This window comes from Coenobita brevimanus, chromosome 97 (genome assembly GCF_032717465.1).
Source record: "Coenobita brevimanus isolate Jiangsu-jjx chromosome 97, ASM3271746v2, whole genome shotgun sequence".
Lineage (NCBI taxonomy): Eukaryota > Metazoa > Arthropoda > Malacostraca > Decapoda > Coenobitidae > Coenobita > Coenobita brevimanus.
This window is the reverse complement of record NC_137050.1, coordinates 27,941,087-27,957,965: the sequence shown is the minus strand read 5'-3', so window position 1 is coordinate 27,957,965 and position 16,879 is coordinate 27,941,087. Positions and strand designations below refer to the sequence as shown.

At 42.9% G+C, this 16,879-nt stretch overlaps 1 protein-coding gene across 1 annotated transcript in view; it reads left to right on the top strand.

Annotated features, from left to right (window-relative positions):
- The first annotated feature begins 961 nt into the window (after positions 1 to 961).
- Ack-like (activated Cdc42 kinase-like) overlaps positions 962 to 16,879 on the top strand; it is a 441,226-nt gene continuing 425,308 nt past the window's right edge. Inside the window, exon 1 of the mRNA XM_080283506.1 lies at positions 962 to 1,017. The gene's annotated coding sequence lies outside the window, so the exon portion shown is untranslated. The remainder of the gene's footprint in view (positions 1,018 to 16,879) is intronic.

Sequence of the window (16,879 nt, the reverse complement as noted above, 5' to 3'; positions counted from 1 at the left end):
GTAGGATACTGTATATCACCACACAAAATCCTGTATTTTAAGAAGCACTGTTATCACTGCATACTGTGCAGAAATCAATAAAAACTTAATTCAACATTGCTAATTCATACAACTACCATAGAATCATCTGAAGGAATTGTACAAGTTTCATAACAATGTATTTATCAACTGTACAGGTTAACACTAGTCTTATAGCTTCCATTATAACAGCTTCCACATAATGGATGCAATGATTTACAATAATTTATTAGTGAAAAAACTCAGAGGTTCATCAACACACCACGAACCCTTTCAACTTTCATACTTCCACATGGTAAATAAACAGTAAGGCAGTTTCAAACTCGCATGGTGTACACGATCAAAATTCAAACCTAGGCTACTGTATATGTAATCGGTATCCACGAAACCAGGAAACATGGTCCGTCCACACTGGAACTATATAAACTCAATGCCTGAATTAGAATGAAAGTACCTGCCAGCCGTCTTAAACCCGTGCGTTACGCACAACACGGGCGGAGATCACACACTTCTTTACCTTTAGCTGCTCGTCTGCTGTCTGGCTGAAGGCGCAGACGCACTTACCAGAGGAATAAAGCAGATACTTGTGCTCTCTTACAGTGTCTCCCACTCGCTTGCAATAAAACTACCTCCAAGTCATATGTCTAGAAGGTTAAGTTGGTCTGAAGTGCCAGTCAACCTAGTATTGCAAACGACAAGCAAATTCTTTTATTTACATTTTTAGCATGAAACTATAAACTACTGAATAATTATTCATAAAGGTGTAGGCAGAATAAATGTACATAATAGGAGTTCGAAGTATTATTTCTGTTTACCAAATATAAATATAAGATGCTCTTTTGTTTTGTGAGCGGTTGCCAATTGATCCTTTATAGTTGCCTTGGCTTCAGAGCTTCCCTGGGTTAGTGGAGTCTTGGCTGTGGAAGAGAGTGGTATGTACTGCAAGCACTTGAGGATTTTACTAAGTGACTGAAGTTTTCATTTCATATTCGACCCTAGGTGAGTATGAATTATACGTACCAATAAACATGCTGAATTTTTAGATTGCTTGTTCCCACTTTACAGGAGAAATGTATGTTTTCTTTGTAAATTTATCTGAAAACTTGTGATGCTGGCCGCTGCAACCATACTTGGCCTGTCTGGACTAAGCACACGCCCGGCCCCGTCCTTGCCGAAAGTTCTTATGGTACAATAAATATTGGCTTCTGGACAGTATTTGAGTGCAGCTGGGAGAATTCCATTTTAAATGAGGTCTGGTTTGTAATGGATAAGACCTCCAGGAGAGTAACAAACCCGAGCCGAGATTTTTTTCCCCATTATCATTACTATGTGGAGTGTTAATTTTAGGGAATATTTATATTTACGGTATAAAGATATAATGTCATGGGGTGCAAGATATAGAAAATTTAACGAATGAACTTGTGATTTCCACGGTCATCAATCTCTTCACGAAAAATATTTGAGTGAAAGTGGTTTAAAAAAGATACCTTTGGCATTGCTATGAATGCAGAGGGGAAAAAAAAAAAAAATTGTCAGTCAGTAACCTGGAGGCATGTGCTTTGTATGGGGCCAGAGAACTTACAGTGAAGATGCATCCCTGGGCGTGTTGGTCTTATCTCCAGTTCTTGAGATAATGTAGGTTAGAAGTGTGGCAGGTCATTTGCTTGACAGGAATTTAATTACCGGTATATGGTATGATATCATCCAGTTGAATTTTGCCAGTCTGCCCAAGTACGGTAGTCGTGATTATACATTACACAAAAGGAACAAAACCCATGTCTGACGAGCATCAGTAGTACCGGTACCTTTCCACTCCATCCCTCCGTCTCATCCTCGGTCTCCCTCTCCTCCCCTCCACCTCACTCACACGGTCCTCGTCAGTCTTTCGCTCTCCATCCTACCGATTTCTTGCTCTTCTCACAGGTCATCAGATTTTCACGTCAGAAGTGGTGGGTGTCTGTTAGTCTGGATAACAGTTAACATTTAGTTAGTTCGACCTGCTTGCAGGCGTTAATACCGTAGGCCTACATACTCACCTTGTTATAGAGGGAATTAGTCATACCCTATGAACAGGCAGAGCCCTTAGGTTAGCTATATCCAATCTTGGGCGTTCTTTAATTTGATCTTATCTACTCAAGAGATAAATGTTCCAGACTGAAAACTGCCAACATTCCCAAGGGAATGCAGGATGGTCTCGCGCAGCTGTAGTACATTGACATACTTCTGAGCAAATTGCCATAATAATTAATGAACATACAAGAACATGGATCCCAAAATCTGTGTGGTTTGACATTTGACTCCATCAGTCCCTTAAAAAAAAAAAAAAAAAAAAAAATGGGGTTTTTTGTCAAAGGATCATTTGTACCAAGTTTGAAGAGAAGTGATGAATAAATACGGGAATGGCTTCAAGTTGTAGTGTTTGGAAGAAAGAAACGGGAAGTACAGTAGGCCTCCTAACTGTGATGTGGAGACAAATACCATAACTTTTAGAGAGTACTGTGCACGTATCGATACTTCGTTTTTACCTGTTAACTGCAGGAAATTTGACTAAGGTAGCCTGTCTAGGTTGAGTCTTTCGTGACAGCTTTAAACATTTAATTTTTCCTTTGGATGAATATATGAATTCTTGTCACTTCTTAACGAAGTTGGACGGAGGTCATGTATTAAATAATATGTCTGTCAGTGTATAAGATATCTCGAAAGTTGTTAACGGATTTATATGGAATGTGGTGGATAGGTGGTCAGTGGGTCAAAGAAGAGTTTATTTGATTTTGAGAGGGATCCGGATCGGGATAGTAGAATAAAGCTCTGAGATTGTTTAAGAGGGCAGACTCATATCGTATCTCTTAAAAAGGCTCCAACATGCATGCGTCGGCTTTGGTCACCTAATGGCGGCTGTCCATGCTGCTCGATCTTTGGCAGTCTTTCTATTGTCACTTAGCCCTAAGGTCACACTCTATGCCGTTCACACTTCTCACCTGCACCCAGTTGTCATCCTCCATCTTCTCAACATGCCCAAATCGTATACTGTAATTAATTGCCTGTGTGAGATCCTAAAATTATTCATCTGGTTGGAAAGGAATTACAGCAGTACGGTAAATCCCAAATATTATTGACGTTGGCGGATGTATGCGCTCTTCGAGTGCCTTTTAGTTAGATGCTTTCGCCATCTTACCTAGGTCCCAGCTACTGAATTTGAGGCATTCACGAAGAGTACAGTAGTTTTTACTGATCATGACATCGCTACAGAAGTACCAGTATATACCGGGTATGCCTTAGTAGAAGTGATGTTATACCGTACTGTAGGCTACATAATCAAAATGTGAAGTTGGCATGCACCACGCTCAGAGCATGGATTGAAATTTGTCTAAAACTGTAATAAACCCGCATCTTTAGAACACTGTCTTGGTTTAAGTATGGTCACTTTTCAGATGGGTGGCTTGTGTACCATTGTACCGTATATACTATGCTTGTTGGTGCGAATTCTCGATTGTCTTGGATTATTAACATATGCAATAGCACGATTCTAATCTTCAATCTGTTTATTTCCAGACGCCTTAATCCCGTAAGGGGTGGCCACAAATTGTCTCCATGTCGCCATGTCCCCTGCCATTTCACTGCAGTACGTTGATCCCAGCTCACACCCCTCTCTCATATACCTTTCCACTCCATCCCTCCATCTCATCCTCGGCCTCCCTCTCCCTCTCCTCCCCTCCACCTCACTCACACTCTCCTCGTCAGTCTCTCGCTCTCCATCCTCTCCATATGGCCAAACCACGTCAGTGTATTTCTCCTAACGCTTTCCATCACATCCACATCCACACCACAACGATCCTTCACTTCCTCATTTGTCAGTCTGGCTCTACATGCTCCTCTCAGGTAACTCATTTCCACTGCTCTTATTCTTTACTTCTGTCCTCCAACAAGGTCTAAGCTTCACCACCATACGTACGGTACCGTAAGAGTTGGGTATCACAATACTGTCATGCAGTGACTTTTACTTCCATGCTTACTTCTCTGTTTCTTATCACTGCTTTCAAAGAACCAGCAACCTTACTCCCTTGTTGTACCGTACTTTTTCAAGCACTTCACCCTCTAAACTTCCATCCATACTCATCACGTTACCCAGGTAGGATACTTAAATGCACTCACATTATCCATTTCCTCCTCATCCAGCCTCACAGTAGCTACATTCATTGACTTCATTTCTCTCAAAGAACATAACTTTACTCTTCCCTACAGTACATTCACCTTTAGATTCCATTTCTTACACACTCTCAAACTCATTCACCAGGCCTTGCAGCTCCCCTTCGTCTTCATTTACCAGCACAGTATCATCGGCAAACTACAGTACGGGAAGTTTCCAAACACTTCCCTCTCTCATTAGGGCCGCTCCAACATCCAGTGCCCTACCTTGTCTCTCATTTATAACCTCATTCATATAGCCTACAGGCTGAATAACCATGGAGACATGACACATCTCTGTTTCAACCCAGCCTTCTAACAGAAAAAGTCACTCACTTCACTGTCCACACGTACTGCAGCCTAAGCACCCTCATATATACTCTCCACGGCATTCAGTGACTTCCCATTTACTCCAAATATTCTTAATACTTTACACAACCCTTGTCTATCCACCCTGACATATGTTTCTCCAAATCCATGAAGGCTGCATACAACTTCTTTCCCTTCTCTAGAAAATTTTCTGCCAAAGACCTAAGAACGAATATCTCATCTACACAACCTCTCTTCCGAAACCGCCCTGTTCATCTCCAAGTAATTCCTCTGTTATCTCCTTAACTCTGTCAGTGAGTATTGTACCATATGCTTTTCCTATTACACTAAGAAGACAAATGCCCCTATGATTGCCACACTCTTCCTTTTCCCCTTTTCCTTTGTGCAGGGGAATAATTATACGGTACCTGACTTCCAGTCCTCCGGGACTTTACCTTCCTCCCAGGCCAATCTGCACATCCTCCACATCATTCTACTTTTATCTGTCTCCCATGCTTCAGCATTTCACCACTCTCCATCAGTTCCTGGGGCTTTCCCCATTTTGTCTTTCTTCGTTGCTTCCACAACTTCCATCCTACTGATTTCTTGCTCTTCTCACATCCCTCCTTCTCCCAGCCATTCCCGTGCCCCTTACACTCTCATTACTTTCATTCTCTTTGTTCAACAATTTCTTAAAGAGATTGTTGTGGAGTGGTTATGGAAGTTGTGTAGATTGGCTTGGGAAGAGGGAAGGGTTCCAGAGGACTGGAAATCAGGTATAATTATTCCTTTATACAAAGGAAAAGGGGAGAGAGAAGTATGTGGTAACCATAGGGGTATTTGCCTTCTTAGTGTGACTGGTAAAATACATGGTAGAATACTCATTGATAGGGTTAGGCATATGACAGAGGAGCTAGTTGGAGAAGAACAAGGGGGATTTAGGAAGGGAAAAGGGTGTGTCGATCAGATATTTGTTCTAAGATGTTTAGTGGAGAAGTATCTAGAGAAGGGAAGGAAAGTGTATGCTGCCTTCATGGACTTGAAGAAAGCTTATGACAGAATTGATAGGCAAGGTATGTGGAAGGCGGTGGCTGAATCGGTAGAGAGGCGGCCTGCAGTCCTGATGGACCCAGGTTCGAATTCCAGCTGGGGCAGGGAACAGTTTAAGGATTTGAATTTCATAGAAGCAACTTTCCTGATCTACCAGATGACCCGCCGACATGTCATAAAAGTACCCCCGCTAATACCAATACACCAGTCCTGTATGAGACAGCCCTAGCATGTATTCAATATGGACGGTGGGTGTTAGCGCCGGAGTGGTGACATGTGGAGGTGTAGGAGGACTACTGGGCCTTGGGATAGGCTACTGCCCCCGAGATATAGGCCCTGAAGCCTTTGCCCAGAGTCGGACACATAAAAAAAAAAAAAAAATATGGAGTGGAGGGGAAATTGTTGAGTGCTGTGAAGAGTATGTACGAGGGAGCTGGGGCTACGGTTCGAGTGGATGGTGAGCTGAGTGAGTTCTTTGATCTCAATGTGGGACTGAAACAGGATTGTGTGATGTCTCCATGGCTGTTTAATATATACATGGATGGGGTTGTAAAGGAGTTGCAAGGTAGGGCAGTGGATGTGGGGTTGGCTCTAATGAATGAAGGTGAGATTTGGAAGCTTCCGGTGTTGCTGTTTGTTGATGATACAGTATTGTTGAGTGAAGATGAATGGGAGTTGCAAGGTTTGGTGAATGAATTTGGGACAGTGTGTAGGAGGAGGAAGCTGAAAGTTAATGTAAACAAAAGTAAAGTTATGGTGTTTGAGAGGAATGAAGTCACAGAGTGTGCAGTGAGGTTGGATGGTGAGGATATGGAGAATGTGAGTGCATTCAAGTACTTGAGTAGTGTGATGAGTAGGGATGGAACTTTAGGGGATGAAGTGCGTGAGAGGGTACAGCAGGGAAGGAAGGTTGTTGGTACACTGAAAGCAGTGATGAGAAATAGGGAGGTGAGTATGGAAGTTAAGAAGTCACTGCATGATAGTATTGTGATCCCTACCCTGACGTATGGAAGCGAGGCGTGGACCTTGCAAGAGGGGAACAAGTCAAGAGTGAGAGCAGTGGAAATGAGTTACTTGAGAGGAGCATGTGGAGTGACGTGGAGGGACAGGTTGACGAATGAAGAAGTGAAGGAACGATGTGGGGTGGATGTGGATGTGGTTGAGAAGATTAGGAGAAATACACTGAGGTGGTTTGGACATGTGGGGAGAATGGAGAATGAAAGACTGACTAAGAGGGTGTATGTAGATGAGGTGGCGGGAGGGAGAGGGAGGGGTAGACCGAGGATGAGGTGGAGGGATGGAGTTGAGAGGTATATGAGGGAGGGGGGGTTAGTTGGGGGGAGGGTAGTCAAATGGTGGGTGACAGAGCGACTTGGAGGCGTTTTGTCTGCGGCCACCCTTTACGGGATTAGGGCGTCGGGCTATATATAGATAGATAGTTCTCTCCATCTGCTCACCTTTTCACCCTTCTCCACTTGTAATCTACCATTTTTATTTTTCACTCCCCGACTAACTTCATTATCACTCAGTCTCTGTTTACCTTTTTCTAGAACATTTTCTTACATTCCCTCCACTTTACACCCAAATTCCTCCTCCACTCTTCTTACCGGGTACTCTCTTATTACGGTAGTCTTGTCACCTCTCTTCCTTTCTACATTTGACATTCTTTTCCGTCTCTCAGCTTCCTCCACGTCCCTGTTTCTCATCCACTCAAATGTGCCATGCTGTTCTTTGCACCCCCTTTCGCCTTTTCATCCCACACACCACCTGACATGCTGCACAGATTTCTTCTGTGAATATCATGCACACACTTTCCACGTCCACCATGTGCTCCAGATCATATTTACCCAATCTCTCCTCCGCTGCTGTCTTATATTCTGTCTCTTTTCCATCCTCTTGCAACCTTTCTACCCTCCTTGCATATACTACTTCCTCCTGTCCTTCCCTCCTTCTAGTCCTCCATTTCATTTGAACCTTGACATTGTAGTGGTGGTCAGAAAGTCCACTCCCCCAACCTCTGTTTGCTCTTGCATCCATTACACACCTTCTCATGCTATCATCGACACACACATGATCAGTCATTGCCTTCCGTTCATTTAGTTCACCACCCACCCTTCTCATCATTCGCCACGTATACCTGTGGATCATTTTGTGTCTCAAGAGGGTTATTGGCTATCACCAACCCCTTCCTGGCACAAATGTCCTCTAGAGCACTGCCATCCTCATCCACTTCTGCAGGCACTCCCCATTCACCAACTACTCCGTCCACCTTCACATTCCCGACTTTTCCATTCTTATCTCCAATCAAAAACACTCTCTCATTCCTTCCAAACTTTTCCATGCACGTTTCCACATTTGTCCAGAATTATTCTTTCACTCTACTTGCACGATCTTGCGTTGCCGCATACACACATACAGTCGCCCACATTTTTAGCCCAACTTTCAATCTTACCCACACAATCCTTGAGCCGACTGATCCATACTCCTATATTCTCCTTCCATCTCTTGCTCACAACATTAAACACTCCGTCTTTTGCCCTCTCATTCTCACCCACTCCTGCGCATTTTACCCCATCCATACTCCCATTCTCTCACACTGTCACCTTTCCATTAAGCATTGGTTAATCCATGTACATCCACTTTTTCACTCACAAGCACCTGGACAATCCCTCTTTCTTTCACCTCATCATTCGCTCCCCTTACATTCCAAGTCGCAATCCGTACCATATCCTTTGTTTGGTCCTTAGTCGTCACCTGTTGGTCAGTCCTGGTCTGAGGCTTCTTGTTCGTATTTTTAGTTTCCGAGGAAGGGCGCTAACCCTCCACCCACCCACTTGTTGTCACGTAGGGAACACGTGTTGGTTGGTTATTAGGTTACCGCCCAGTGCTGGCAGTGATTTCCTGATTTACAGGAAATGATTTGGCTTGCCACTCTGTAAAGTTACCCTTAAGTAGAGTACCGCCACACTGAGTGAGTGCATGATGTTATTGGTACCGGTACTTGCACAATTATCCAGTCTAAAGGTTGTGAAGGATATTGTCACAGTTGTACCGTACTGTACACCTTGATGATCATGAAGTTTCAGCTCCATGTTTAATAAGCTTGTATATTATTCCAGTCTTTATTATTCTCTCTCTCTCTCTCTCTCTCTCTCTCTCTCTCTCTCTCTCCATTATATGCGTGTATAGGCTATGTGACCATTCATCTTGACAGGCTGAGAGGGTGGAACATATGGAAACAGTCTGTTGCATGAATTTATTGAATGTCTGAATGTACTGTATGTACAGTTACGTTAGTGTGTGGTATACCGTACGGTATGCATTTTATGCGACAAACGAAACTGAGAGGTTTTTACTATTTCCATGGCTGCCTTGGCTATCGACTACTTTTCACACACACACACACACACACACACACACACACACACACACACACACACACACACACACACATGATAAGATAGGATAAATATGCAATTTCCATTGGAGTTCAGTTTGGTAGGAATGGTTTGTTGTTGTCATCGATGACTAAGTCGCATCCAGTTGAGTCTTAATTGGTAGGTGTAACTGGTCGTTGTATTTGAGAGGAACAGTTTGTTGTTGTTATGGTCGATTGAGTAACATCCAGTTGAGTCCAAATTGGTAGGTATACAGTAATTGGTTTTTGTTGTAGTCGGTCTTAATCTGCAGAGCCAGGGGAGATCCCGTGAGCACTCTGGCCGTCAACGGCCCTGGGATACTATTGTATCCGTAGCAGAATCAAATATTTCTCTTGTAAGACTATTTATTTTTCCATTGAGGGGTTTGAAGGAGTTATAATGACGATGATACGTTTTCTTTAATCTCTTACGTAATTCTGTTTTGAAAAAATCCTTGACTGAGAAATTTTCTTGTGATCTGTTGGATTCTTGTAGTAAAGTTTTCCAAATTTGTATTTGCATTTGCGACCCGTAGCAGTTGAAACATGTATACACCGTACGCTGGAACTCTAGGTATGTTTCCCGACAAATTTGGGTATGATACAATTTCAAAATTATAATCATCTCTTTTATCATAGTTTTATTGATATAACTTTGTTTTCTATATTGATATTAATTTCCAAAACGCTTGCTTGGCAGTGGTCGGTGTTTATTTAACACACACACACACACACACACACACACACACACACACACACACACACACACACACACACACTACAGTCAGTATATTCGTCAGGGTACGGTCAGTCCTAGCCATTATTAAAGCACCACCGTACGAAGAGCGGCATGGGAAAAACACTCAACATAAACTTGTGGCATTTGTAAGTACTTTGATTTGCTGGTTTGAATTTCTGATAACTGCGAGGTGCCCTAAGGATTTGAGGTTTGAATTTAGTACCGTACGGTATAGCACTATTACAATGGATTTCATAAAGCTATCCTAATAGCCCGAAGCTTGGCAGAAGTTTGGTCCAAAAAAGCCTGTATTCACAGTAAGTGAAGTGTCTATGGGAGATTTTGTAAGTTATTAAAAACTGTCAGTCTAGTCATGGTTCATCTTAGGTGTTAATAAAAACACACGTGTATCAGATATTTCTTTGTTACCGGTACCATATAACAAGAAGTGTGTCAGCTGCATTAGCGTTCAAAAGATGGCGATTCATAGCCCCTAATCAAGAGCCAAACAACATTGTTTTGACACTGAAAGCATATACTATCTTGTGAGAAATGTGTTAAGCTAGACCACCAAGGGATATAGGCTAACTTGGCTGAAAGGTACCGGTATAAGAATTTTGGTGCAACTAAGAGAAGAGGGTGTCGTGATCGGAGACTGGCAACTTTCACCCTTCGTATCAGGGCATTTAATCAGCAGAGTTCTTAGCCTCTTGCCCACTTGTCCCAAATGTAAACAAAGTCCAACTGTTGACGTCACTGCAGTAGTTTCAATATCAAGGTCGGGCGTGATGCTCCGTTTGTCAGTGCGTATCTACTCGTACAGTAAGTCATTTTTTTTTTCTCAACTAAGCCAACAGTAAATCACAATAATATTGTCTGTTAAACTTCCATTGCTAGCCTACTTGTAACGCAGATTTCCCAGTTCCCCTAAACATACAGGCTTCTTGAATGGAAATGGTACGGTAATATTTTGGAACACTTCCTTTGCAAATCGAGGTCTGGCTGTATAATGAATGGAGGAGTGTGTGTGTGTGTGTGTGTGTGTGTGTGTGTGTGTGTGTGTGTGTGTGTGTGTGTGTGTGTGTGTGTGTGTGAAAACCGGAAGTGGGCGTTGTGAACCAAAGGATGTGTGCAACCTAACTAGCTGTTTAAACTGAACAGAATACGTGTTTAGCGTATGTGAAGAGTGAAAGACTCAGTCGTGCAGCAAAGGCCAAATACTGTACAGTTTTCTTAATCTGGGTGGGTACCGCTTGTCAGTGGGAATGTATACGAGTATTAACAACTTCGCTTAGGTGACGTATTTTGTATTCTGTTATTGCTATCACCAGATGATTTTATCCAACTTAGAAACGATATCAAAGTAAACGGGTTAATTTGGGATGTATCTTGCCTCCCCAGTTTGAACTCTTCCCTCAGCCTAGTAAAACCTATTGGTAGCAAGAATGATGTAGGCTGTAGGGCACACCGTCTGTTTATATATATATATATATATATATATATATATATATATATATATATATATATATATATATATATATATATATATATATATATATATATATATATATATATATATATATATATATATATATATATATATATATAAGATTAACAGGAAGAAAAAACAAACAAAAAATAATACATCCACCAGATTACGGGTGTCTTCCATTCATAAAAATAAGGGAGGATGGAAACAGGTGTGATAGCTATCTAATGTGCATGCATTGTGGTATTCTGTGTTAATGAAAACACCGAAAAGGTTCAGCAGAGGGAGTTGGTCAGGAACAGGTCCTGAGGGCTGGTGAAACGGGAGCTCCAGCTCGCAGTCACCAGGTTGCCATCCACTTTGGGAGTACTGCCCTGTTCGACTGGTGCTACAGTCTGCACTTCAGTGACGTTATAAATTGTTGTCGCCACCAGACGGTTTTATTCTCTCTAAAAGAGACATTTGTAGTTTGGGGGTACGGTAACACATCATCTCTCGTGGCTACAGTATCTCATAACGTTCTTAGTTGTATGCTACAGTAGCGATGTGTGAGGATTGTATGCTACATTAGACTATGGTACCTGTTGCAGTATAAAACCCGGATCAAGATTTGTGTTGACCTCTTGAAGACGTTAATTTATTATAATTATTATTGTTGTTGTTGTTTTTGTTGTTTCTCAGATTTTCTCCAGCTTTAGAAAGGCCTTTCATATTAGCCTGTACCGTAGGATCTCCAGATCGAGAATCTTACTAAACGCAATACCGGTAATTTGATCTGGAGTTGGCAAGTATAGCCTAAACTAGTACCACGCGTCACCGAATTTAGGGAGGTAAGATTGTGTTGTTGGCCTGTACAGAAATGAAACATTCCGCATAGCTACCAATGCTTTTTTTTTTTTTTTTTCTCCGTAAGCAGTCTTAGCAAGTCTGTGAAGTACCGGTACCAGTATGTGCCTAAACTCTGGCCTGGCTACGTTGATAACTCACAGATTCAGCAAGCAGTCTTAACACTCGCAAATCCGGGTGCCTTGGAGATACTTAAGGCATGAAAGAGGCAAGGTGGAGGTTCTGAAGTGCCCCCACCTCTCTCTCTCTCTCTCTCTCTCTCTTTCTGTCCTACGCAGCAGGCAGCTGTAATGCTAGTTGATAGTGTGAGTTTTCAGAGTAATTATGCTTGGGTCATTGTTTTTGTGAACTGATTAAATCCCTTCAGTCCAAGAAATCCCTAAGCTGAATAATATCGTCGGAAGGAAATTATTATTATCAGCGGTATAGTTATTACGGTGTTATAATTGGTATTTTAGTAGTAGTAATAGTTGTTTTTGTTGTTGTTGTAGCTTCATGTTCATCTGAAACGTGAACCCGGTGGACTACAGGCTGTGAAGAAGTATGTGTAAAAGACACCATCAGAGTATTGTCTTAGTATATTTCTTTAGTGAACTTTGGGAATAGCTATTCGGAATATTTCGTAACGGTAAATTTTTTCGGTCAAAGTACGGTAGTAGTTATATTAGTAAGTCTAATGGTAAAACTACTAGGTTGTTGCTTTCCCTCCCATATTGAATACCGGTATGGAGAGAGAGAGAGAGAGAGAGAGAGAGAGCGTGTGAAAAACTCCCAGGCTGTGTTAGGCCGTTCCGTTACTCTCCTCCATTCCTCCTTTTCTATACCCTTTCTGCACCCCCCTCCCGCCCTCTCTCTCTCTCTCTCTCTCTCTCTCTCTCTCTCTCTCTCTCTCTCTCCATTTTTTCAGTGACCCTTTCTTCCTGTCTTCTAACCCCTCTAGGTATCGTAATTCACGTCGAGAGAGGGAGGGGGGGGGGAAGGCTAGGCAGGATAGATGATAGAGAATGGTTGAACCGAGAGAAAGAGAGAGAGAGCTTGCTTCTGACGGTTTTGTTCAGCTGACAGCAATCCAGACACCGAGGCCAAAGACTGACCTACCTTAGGCTATCTCAGGTAGCCCTTTTACTGGTGTTGGTGTACCTAGGAATTTTATTTTGGCTCTCAGATTATTTTATCCAGGTAAGAGAAATCCATGAGTCATTGTTAAGGGACAAAGATAGACCATGGGAGTGAACAACTAGGGCATTATGAGGAATGCTTGGATGAGGAAGAGATTTGGATAGCTTAATAAAACACGTGGCTAGCAAATGAATGGAAATAGGTAACTGTTAGACCAATAATGGCAGAGGATAGGCAGACAGAGTGAGGCAGGAAAAGATAGGGGGCGAAGTAGAAACGCAGGAAGGATTAGGCAGGACAGTGATGGGTTGGTAGGGTGAGGTAGGACAGGGTACAGGTCCAGGCGGGACACTCATGGGTAGGCAGGGTAGCCTAAGCCAGAGCTCTGATGGATAGACAGGGGGACGTATTCTAAGTGGTTCAGGAGATTTCACAACATCTCTTTCTTGGCGAATTATGATGAACATTACACCTCAGTATCCTCTGTTATGTTACTGATACAATCATACAAACTATATCGATATTAAAATGCTGTAAATAATACACAGGAGAATATTTTGGTTTATAATAAAGTGAACTGATAAGGGAGAGGTGCTACGAAGTCTTTCCCACTCAGAGTACTAGCAGGGGTGAGGCAGGACAGGATAGGGGGCGAGGCAGGTAGAAAGGGTGGCCCGGGTATCATGTTACCATTTGATCTCCAGTCGTTGTGGAAGGGGTACGGTAGGGAGGGGGGGAGAGAAAGAGAGGAGGAAAAAATGGTTAGAAAAGGGGTGGAGGATGAGTAGAGGAAAGAGGCGTAGGCTATGGTGAGGGAGAAAGGAGATAGGTACGGTATGGAGAGAGAGAGAGAGAGAGAGAGAGAGAGAGAGAGTTGCGTTGTAGGAGAGGAATGGGAGAATAATGGGATGAGAAGGAGAGGAAAGTCTGGCTGGAGAGATGTGGGTAGAGAAGGGAAGGAAATAGGGGAGAGAAGAGAAATGCGAGACTGATAAATAGAGGAGAGGAGGAGTGTGACAGGGAAGGAGAACATAAGTAAGGGAGGATGGAGAGAAAAAAGTAGTATGGGAGTGGAGAGTGAAGGGTAAAGGTAGTAATGACGTGGGAGGGACGGACAAAGAGAGAGAGAGAGACTTGGGAAGAGGAAGAGTGAAAATTCTCTCTCTCTCTCTCTCCTTCTGACCATCGTTCGTATTGAACATTCATTATTCTCTCCTCGTATTCTTCCATCCAGCTCACTTCCTCCCCTGTCTGTCCTCCCTCCTCCCCTCCAGTTCCTTCCTTCCCTTCACTCCTACCTCTCTGTTCTACCTGATGTTGAATTAATAAAGGAGAGATGGTGAGTGATGACGAAGGTGTTGTAGAATAGCCTCTCTCTCTCTCTCTCTCTCTCATTAAGCTATATTTACCGGCATCGTATTCTCAAGGTAGCCTAGCCTATGTCTAACCACATCTTAACTGATTGACAGATCTTATCAAGGTGTCTGCTTCACAGTCTTCCGTGTTGTCACATTTCCTGTCTTGGTTACTTTTACACACACACACACACACACACACACACACACACACACACACACACACACACACACACACACACACACACACACACACACACACACACACACACACAATATTTTTCTCTACACACACATTCCAGCTTTTTATTTGTTTACTTTTAACGGTAGCGGTACTTTTATTATGTTTTCATTGATAATAGTCCATCCTTTGTCCGCTTCTTATCTGCCTCCCTTTCCTCTAGCATAGTTTCTCATTTTTTCTGTCAGCTTTTCCTTCGTCTGTTTTATTCTTCCACTCCCTTTCACTGCTCTTTCCTTTTGTAGGCTAATCATCCCTCCTCTCCACACACATTCCCACCTCTGCTCTTACACCAACCCCCCCCCCCTCCAACTTCGCTCTCACAATTTTTTTTCTCGTCCCTCACTTTCTTTTCCTTCCTCTCCACCTTCCCTCGTCTTTCATTTTCTTCACACTCTGCTACCCTCCTTCTTCCGCTGGTCTCCAATTCTCCGTCTTTTTTTGGGTCTTCCATTTTTCTTCTTTCTAGACATCCTTTTTCTGACCTTCTCCCCACCTTTCTGTTCACTTTATTTTGCCTTGTCCGTCCCATCCCTTTCTTTTACCTCCATGATTCCTGTTCCCTTCCTCATCCTTCTTCGTTCAATCTTTTCCTGGCCTTCCCTTTCCTGTCTTTTCTTCCCCCCCCCCCATTTTACCCTACCTCTCCTCGTCATCCGTTTGACTCTCTCTCCCCTCTTCGCTCTTTGTCTTCCCTGCCTCTCCCTTCACCTTTCTTCTTTTCCCTCCTTCCCACTTCATCCTTACCTTCTCCCCATTCTCCTCTCTCTTCGACCTTATACTCTTTCCGTTCTCTTCCTTGACATTCTTATCCTTCCAACTTTTCTTATGCTTGTCTTTGACTCGTAAAATACATTCTTGGTTATAATCTAGTCTATAACAGACAACCTTGAACGGGCTCATAGGTCTCCTGTTGTTTGCTTTCCTTTGTATTCCCTTCGCACCCTTTCGTTCCTCACGTCCTCGTCATCCCTCCCTTCCCTCCCCCATCCCTCCCTTCCTTGCCATCCCCCTCTTCCTCCCTTCTCATGTCTTCTCTGGTGCCTCTCTCTTCGCTTACCTCTTATATTCCTTCAACCTCCCTTTTGCTGAGCGTCCATTTAATGAGGCATGTATGAAAGGGTACCAGGCTTACACAGTGAATTCCCCCCCCCCCCGCTCACTCTCTCTCTCTCTCTCTCTCTCTCTCTCTCTCTCTCCAGGCACGTATACCATTTTATAATTATTCTTCACTTCCTTTTCCCTCTCGCCGTTAGTTATCGTAGTGTATTATTTTGTTTCTTTTATTTTTTTTTATTGTCGTCCTTCATGCCTCATCATACGCCCAGTTATTGTCAGTTCTACATTGTATTTTGCCTGTTATCGCTTTCCATGTACATTGCTGTCGTCAGTCTTTCTCTTTCTTTACCAGTCCTCCATTCCCATCCCTTCCTACATAACCTTCCCACCCACCCCATTGTTTCCTGCCTCTCTCCCCCCTCATTTCCCCCCTTCCCACTCTTTCCACCTTCACTTTCCTTCCTTGAGCCGACCTTCAGTCCACGTTTCCTTTCCACCACCCTTTTAACACCCCACACACGTACGCACACTATAATTCCCCCCTTCATTCGCTTATTTTATTTCTCATTTCTCCCCTTCTCCCTTATAGTAATCGTACGTTTTACGTTTTCATTCTCCGCGCGTTTTCCACAGTCACTTCACTCCTTTTCACTGCTAGTTTTCCCCATTTTCCCTGTTTCTTTCCGGTGATCGTACCGTATTCAGTATCCCCATGTCCTCCTCTTCACCTACCCTATATTCCTCACTTCCTCTTCCCCCCCCTCACTTTTTTCCGTCTCTTCTCCCCTAGCTATAGTAATAATTATTTTTTCAGTCTCCTCTTCCTCCATTTCCCATTTCTCCTTTATAGTTGCTTTTCACCTTCTTCTCATCCTGTACTCCTTTGTCAGTCTTATTTTGTTCTTTTTCCCCCTTTTAATAATTGTAATATTTCCTTTTTTAGCTCCTTTCTCCGTTCCCATTCATTTCCTCTTCATTTCTTTCTTCTTTCTCCAGTCAGCTTTCTCTCATCCTCTACTCCTGTTCAGTCTTGTTCGGCCCTCTTCACACT